Genomic DNA, 6,543 nt, shown 5'->3' on the forward strand with positions numbered 1-6,543 from the left:
AAGAGAAATAAATCCAGATACTAAAGGACAGAAAAGAAAATGCTATATAATGATTTTATGATACAGAAATATTTTTACTCCAGAAGTACATTTTAAAATCCCATTGAAAATGCCATGTAAAATTGAATTGCCCTCAGACTTTGAAAAATAATGTGGAGAATGGCTAGAATTTCAAGGTGGGAAATAGCTTGCTTTGTAGCAACCCAATTTCATAGCTAAACTGTATATGAGACACCTTTCTGAGGTTTCTACTATCTTTAAGAGACTTACATGTTGTTATCAGTTCCATTTAAAGTACTTACTTATTAACACGGCTCTTGGAAAATCCAGAATGGTTGAACAACAGCAGATTTGAATTTTATTATTTTGCTTTGTAAAAAAAAAAAATGCCAGCTGAGAAAGAGATCAAGTATAAACTTTCATTAGAGAAGTTTATGTTTATTCTAAAGTCTCTAGAATGTTAACATGCTCCAAGCTCTATGTTAAGTCAAGGGAAGACCTTTCAGAAGCAGCGAACCAATGTGTTTTCTACAAGGCATAAATCCAATTTTTTCTTGAAAACATTAAAGCACATTGGAAAACCATTCCCCTTATTTCTTTAACTGGAAAAAGCTGCATTTGAGAAACTCACTTTACTCAGACAGAAGTAATGTGACATAAAGATCTGATCTGGGGAGGACAGAAGAACTCATATCGTGAGGTGGACTCCACATTGCCATTGGCGTTCCCAAGTCCATTACATCTGGTTTCTTGTAATGAAAAAGGCGAGTAAGTTTCTCATGTGCAGATCAACCCTATCCTAAGGTGTGTGTATTCCTTCTGGGAGCTGAGGGTCAGGATATATCCTTTCTCTTTCCTTCCTCTGAGGCATTGCACATGTCTTCCATATCTTGCATCTTCAAATCTCATCTTTGGTGTTTTCCATGTCCTAATAATTACCCAGACTGTTGGAAGCCTTTCCAAACAATGTTCCAAGTTGTGTTACCTCTCCTGTCCAGCCCTTTGCACCATCCTGATTTCTCAGCATGCAGGTTTCTTTTCTTTTCTTTTTAATTTTTTTAATGTTTACTTTTGAGAGAGAGAGAGAGAGAGAGAGAGAGAGAGAGAGAGAGAGAGAACAAGCAGGGGAGGGGCAGAGAGAGAGGGAGACACAGAATCCAAAGCAGGCTCCAGGCTCTGAGCTATCAGCACAGAGCCCGACGTGGGGCTCAAACCCACAAACTGTGAGATCATGACCTGAGCCGAAGTTGAACGCTTAACTGACTGAGCCACCCAGGTGCCGCAGCATGTAGGTTTCTTTTAAAAATAATCTCTGTTGGATTTTTTTCTCAAAGGGTAAACATGAATTGTTTGGTCCCTTATTTATCATTAGAAATACATGTGCTAGAAATCCCATTATGTGACAGGTTTTTCCGGGATGTCTCTTCACTTTCCATTAGCAAGGCAGAATGTATAATGGATAGAGCATGAGATTTGCGAACCAACCATCCAGGTTCAACTTTTTAGTCATTACTCAGATCGTAAATCTCTACCTTTTAAGAGATTACTCCACAATTTAGAACTGGTCCATTTTGTGCTTTCTCAAAGTACTTGGTCTTTTCCTTCAAAGAACTATATTTGTGACTTTACATTTACTTACATGAGTATTTGAGCAATGTCTGTCTTTCCTACTAGACTCTCGGCACCATGATTGATTTGTCTTCCATTCTAACCTCACAGACTCTGGCCCATAGTAAGTGTAAAATAAAATAAAATGAAAATGAAAAAAGTAAAGTGAAATGTATAAGCATTTCTATTACCTTTCACGCTTTCCTATAACTTACAAGGCAGAGTGCAGTAAAGACTATCTGGTAAAATGTTTTCAAGCAAATATCGGTGACTATTGAGTGTTTTAGATATTTTTCAGGGTTGAAGATTACCACAGAGGAACCCATTTGTAGATTTCTACTTGAAATTATCAGGCAGTTCACAATATATGGAACCCCTCAGGGAGGTGGTCGGTTCAAAGGAGCAGGGTATAGCAGTAAGAGAGAGTCATTCAGAATAGGAGGCATGAAGGGCAGGGTGTGCCGTGCATCCCATTCCCCTTGCTGAAGAAAGATAGCAACCTCAGATCACGTATGCAATGCTGATTTTAACTGTGGGTGTTAAGCTTTGAAAGGGATGTTGACATTTGGGGCACCTGGGGGGCTCAGTCGGTTAAGCTCAGGTCATGATCTCGCAGTTTGTGAGTTCGAGTCCTGTGTTAGGCTCTGTGCTGACAGCTTGAAACCTGGAACCTGTTTCAGACTGTGTCTCCCTCTGTCTCTGCTCCTCCCCCGTGCGCTCTCTCTCTCTCTCTCTCTCTCTCAAATATAAACATTAGGGGCGCCTGGGTGGCTCAGTCAGTTGAGCATCCGACTTTGGCTCAGGTCATGATCTCACAGTTTGTGCGTTCGAGCCCCGCGTGGGGCTCTGTGCTGACAGCTCAGAGCTTGGAGCCTGCTTCGGATTCTGTGTCTCCCTCTCTCTTTGCCTCTTCCCCACTTGCACTCTCTCTCCCAAAAATAAATAAACATTAAAAGAATTTATATTTAAAAGGGATGTTAACGAACCAGAATAGGATATGGCAATAAAAGTTGGTAGTGTCATTGAGGAAACTTTGAAAAGATAGGTTGTAAAAGAATTCAGGGTGGGGAACAGGTATAATTGTCTCCAACTATTAAATTATGATGTAAAAAAAAAAAAGGTTAGTCTTTTCTATAGTCGCCAAAGCAGAATAAGGAATAATCAATGTCAAACTAAGTAGCTGGCACTGTCTGAGAGTGGAAAAGAAGCCTTATGACACAGCGAACTTGTTTCACTGGTGTTTACTCAGAGTCTGGGGAACATCTGCCACTGCATTGGGAGGGGTTTTGGCCTGGATGAGAGACTGGATTCTAGGGCCCTGTGGCACTCAGGCAGAAGGCTGTCCTTGGCTTTAGACCCCTTGGATGGCAGTCACCGAACCTGCCCTTACTCAGCTCATACTCATCTGTAAAATGGAAAAAGCACCACCTATGTTGCAAGGCTCTGTGGATGGAGTACGATAATTTATAGAAATTTAAAAGTACCGTCTAACTTTTAGAACTGTACTGTGCTAAATAAACATCAGACATTATTAAATGAAGATAAATTTGCATTTTTTCCTTGATTTCGCATCTTGACTGTTATATACATACAAGCCAGGGCTGTCATTTTTTTCTCCTTCCGTATGTCTTTGAATCATTTCCTTCCATCCCATGCCTAACCCACCATATGCACCCTGACATTTGGGAGGACTGCTTTTTTTAAAATATTGCATTCTGTGCTCCAAATGCGCAAAATACCAACCTGTGTCAAAAACAGTGTCGTGTGTTTTCCAAATTCTGTTTCATAGGTGCCTTTCTGATCATAGAGGAAGACGTACAGTTAGGTTGTGGTTATTTGATTATGTTTTGGTCAATGGACTATGGACAGAAATGCAAGCCATTTCTGGGCCTGTTCATAAACCTTTCTCAGTTATCCATGGTGTGTGTGTCCCTTTTTCAGAAATCTTGGGGGCCAAGGTGTTTAAGAGGTCAGCCAAACAATATGGAAATAGACTAGATCTCTGAGTCCCCAACTGGAGGGCCATCACCCGAGAAAGCCACCTGACACATATCAGGCTGTGACTTGAATGAAAATTGAGCCTTTGTTGTATTAAACCCTTGAGATGGCACTTTTATTGATTTATTTATTTGTTAACCACTGCTGAACCTACAGTATTTTGACTAACACAAAAATTAGTACCACCAAAGAGCAGTAGTTAAAACAAAAACCTAGAACAGGAGGCACTGGTTTAGTGTTGGAAGGTAGGTGGTGGCTCTGACATGAGAGTTTATCATTCTTCTTACAATCCCAGGTCACCTTATTATCTTTAGTTCCTTGGCTATTATTGAGGTTCAAGGGGGATTAAAAATGATGATAAATAGCACTTATCGAACCTCTAGCGTGTGCCAGCACTGGAGAGTCTGTGCATTGCCGCAACTAATCTTTGCATCGGAAACTCCATTATTTTCCCTTTTGACAGATAAAGAGATTGAGAGTTGGACAAGCCCAGCTTCCGTGCTACCAAATCTACAATGGGATGCCTGGAAAAGTTGAGTTCTCCTTATACTGAGTTGTCTGGGGATAAGCAAGGAGAACATCTTTAGAGAAAGTATTTATTAACCTAATTTACTAACCTAGATTACAACTGAATCTAGTAAGCTAGAAAGGAGCAGAACTCACTGGGAAGAGTTAATATCTTAGAAAAGCCATAGCGCATTACTTGGGCATGCTTCCAATTGGACAAAAATAAGTCTTTCTTTCTCTCTTTTTCTCCTTCTCTCTCTCTTCCTCCTTCTCTTTCTCTCTCACTGTCTCTCTCTCTCTCTCTCTCTCTCTCTCTCACACACACACACACACACACACATGCACAACAAATTGAGACATAATAGAAATCTCTAAATCATGCACCAGATTACAAGCAATTAAAAAAGTATGGGCTCTGAAATACTACCCATACGATGTAGGGAGGACGGACTAAGTTACAATTGTGGTTTTGGGGCTAGAACCATCCTATTCAATATAGTAACCACTGCTAAATGTGTCCATTGAGCATTGGAAATGTCTAGTCCTGAGATATGCTGTAAGTGTTAAGTACACACCAAATTTTGAAGGCTTAGTACAAAAATGTAAACTACCTCATTAATATTGATTAAATGTTGATTGGTATTTTGTATATAGTGGATTAAATAAAATGTATTATTATTATTATTTTTTTAACAGTTTATTTATTTATCCTGAGAGAGAAAGCATGAGGAAGGGAGGGGCAGAGAGAGAGAGAGAGGGAGAGAGAGAATCTTAAGCAGGATCCACACTGTCAGTGCAGAGCCCGACCTGGGGCTCGATCTCACAAACTGTGAGATCATGACCTGCGCTGAAACCAAGAGTTTCAGTGCTTAATCGACAGAGCCACCCAGGCATCCTAAAATATATTATTAATTTTACCTGCTTATTTTGATCTCTTTAATGTGGCTGGTAGAAAACTTAAAATTACGTCTGCGGCTCATTTTGTGGCTCAGATTACATTTCTGTTGGACAGTGCTGGGCTTGAGTGTCAGGAACTAAGCAAGTCAGAGTAAGCTGCAGAGAGTGTTGCTGTTCCAGAAGCAGTTCAGATTCTAGTGACGGTGATGCTGTGGGTCAGTTTTGGAGAGATTTTTCTGAACTCTTCGTTTAGTCTCTTGGTATATTTTCCTTAAGCATCCTTCCTGGTCTCCAGCCATATAGACAATCTCAGATCTTCTTGTAAATGATGCGTTTGCTTAATATTGAGAAATCAATTAACTCTCAAAGTAGCTAGAAGCAGACCAATGCTTCTTATATTTAAAGTGTAGAGAAATCACTGTGGTGGAAGGAGGTCTTCTTAAGAGCAGGCTCTGTTACTAGGTCTGGGAAGGGGCTTGAAGTAATGCCAAGGTTGCAGGTCTGGGGACCACACATGAAGAAGCAAGAGGCTAGGACACATTAGACCCACCAGACATCAAAATATGGGAACAAAGAGTAAAGCTGGGGTGATGTTCATAAGCCATCAAAGTGAACTCTCTATCCTCAATTAACTTGCTCTTCTTTTTCCTCTCAGATTGAGCTGTATCTATAGAAGGGAAAATGAACAGGCCACAGCACAACTAATCTGCTCAATTCTACTGTTGCAAAGATTGATGGAGACCATTGTGTGATCAATTTGGTCATGACACTGGGTATCAGTCATGAGCATGACTGAAATGAATGGAATCACTTTACTCCAATCTGGTCTGCTTTCATTGTGTAAACTTAGCTGGTCCTGAGGACTTGGGGTCAGGGAAATCAGCACTACACCTAAGTCTACTAACCTTCCTGAGATCATTTATTAGCAAAAAATCAGCATGTTCATGCATATTAGTTATTATAAGGAACAATTTGCCTGCCTTACTCATGTTCTCAGAGGATGTGCTTAGTTTCTGTTGAAGTTAGGAAGTGCCACAATTTAATATTTGGAAAATGAAATTTTGTTATAAGATAATGAGATCCAACCTCAATTCATAAAATCAGCTTAAAAATATTTAAATTTTTTAAATGTTTTTTTAATTTATTTTTTAAGACAGAGAGAGACAGAGCATGAGTGGGGATGGGGCAGAGAGAGAGGGAGACACAGAATCTGAAGCAGGCTCCAGGCTCTGAGCTGTCAGCACAGAGCCCGACGCGGGGCTCGAACTCATGAACTGTGAGATCATGACCTGAGCCGAAGTTGGACGCTCAACCGACTGAGCCCCCCAGGTGCCCCAGCTTAAAAATAGTTATTAAAGGAGAATTAAGGAAAATATTTGAAGTAGTTATATAATATTTGGCATGAGTTTATAAGCTCTCAAAATGGCTACTTAGAAGAAAAAAGCTCTATATGATTTTGTAATTTTTAAAAATTTGAATATAAACTCATAAGTCTCAACTTATAACTCTTTAGAACATCATTGCAGTGTGGAT

The 6,543-nt window shown here is 40.0% G+C and overlaps 1 long non-coding RNA gene across 1 annotated transcript; it reads left to right on the forward strand.

Annotated features, from left to right (window-relative positions):
* The first annotated feature begins 481 nt into the window (after nucleotides 1-481).
* LOC132668435 (uncharacterized) lies at nucleotides 482-5,825 on the forward strand. Its single transcript, XR_009605574.3, has 4 exons — nucleotides 482-764; nucleotides 1,675-1,732; nucleotides 4,070-4,138; nucleotides 5,666-5,825. It is a non-coding gene; the product is annotated as an uncharacterized LOC132668435 (long non-coding RNA).
* Nucleotides 5,826-6,543: the final 718 nt, after the last annotated feature.

This window comes from Panthera onca, chromosome B3 (assembly GCF_046562875.1).
Source record: "Panthera onca isolate mPanOnc1 chromosome B3, mPanOnc1 haplotype 2, whole genome shotgun sequence".
Taxonomy (NCBI): Eukaryota; Metazoa; Chordata; class Mammalia; order Carnivora; family Felidae; genus Panthera; species Panthera onca.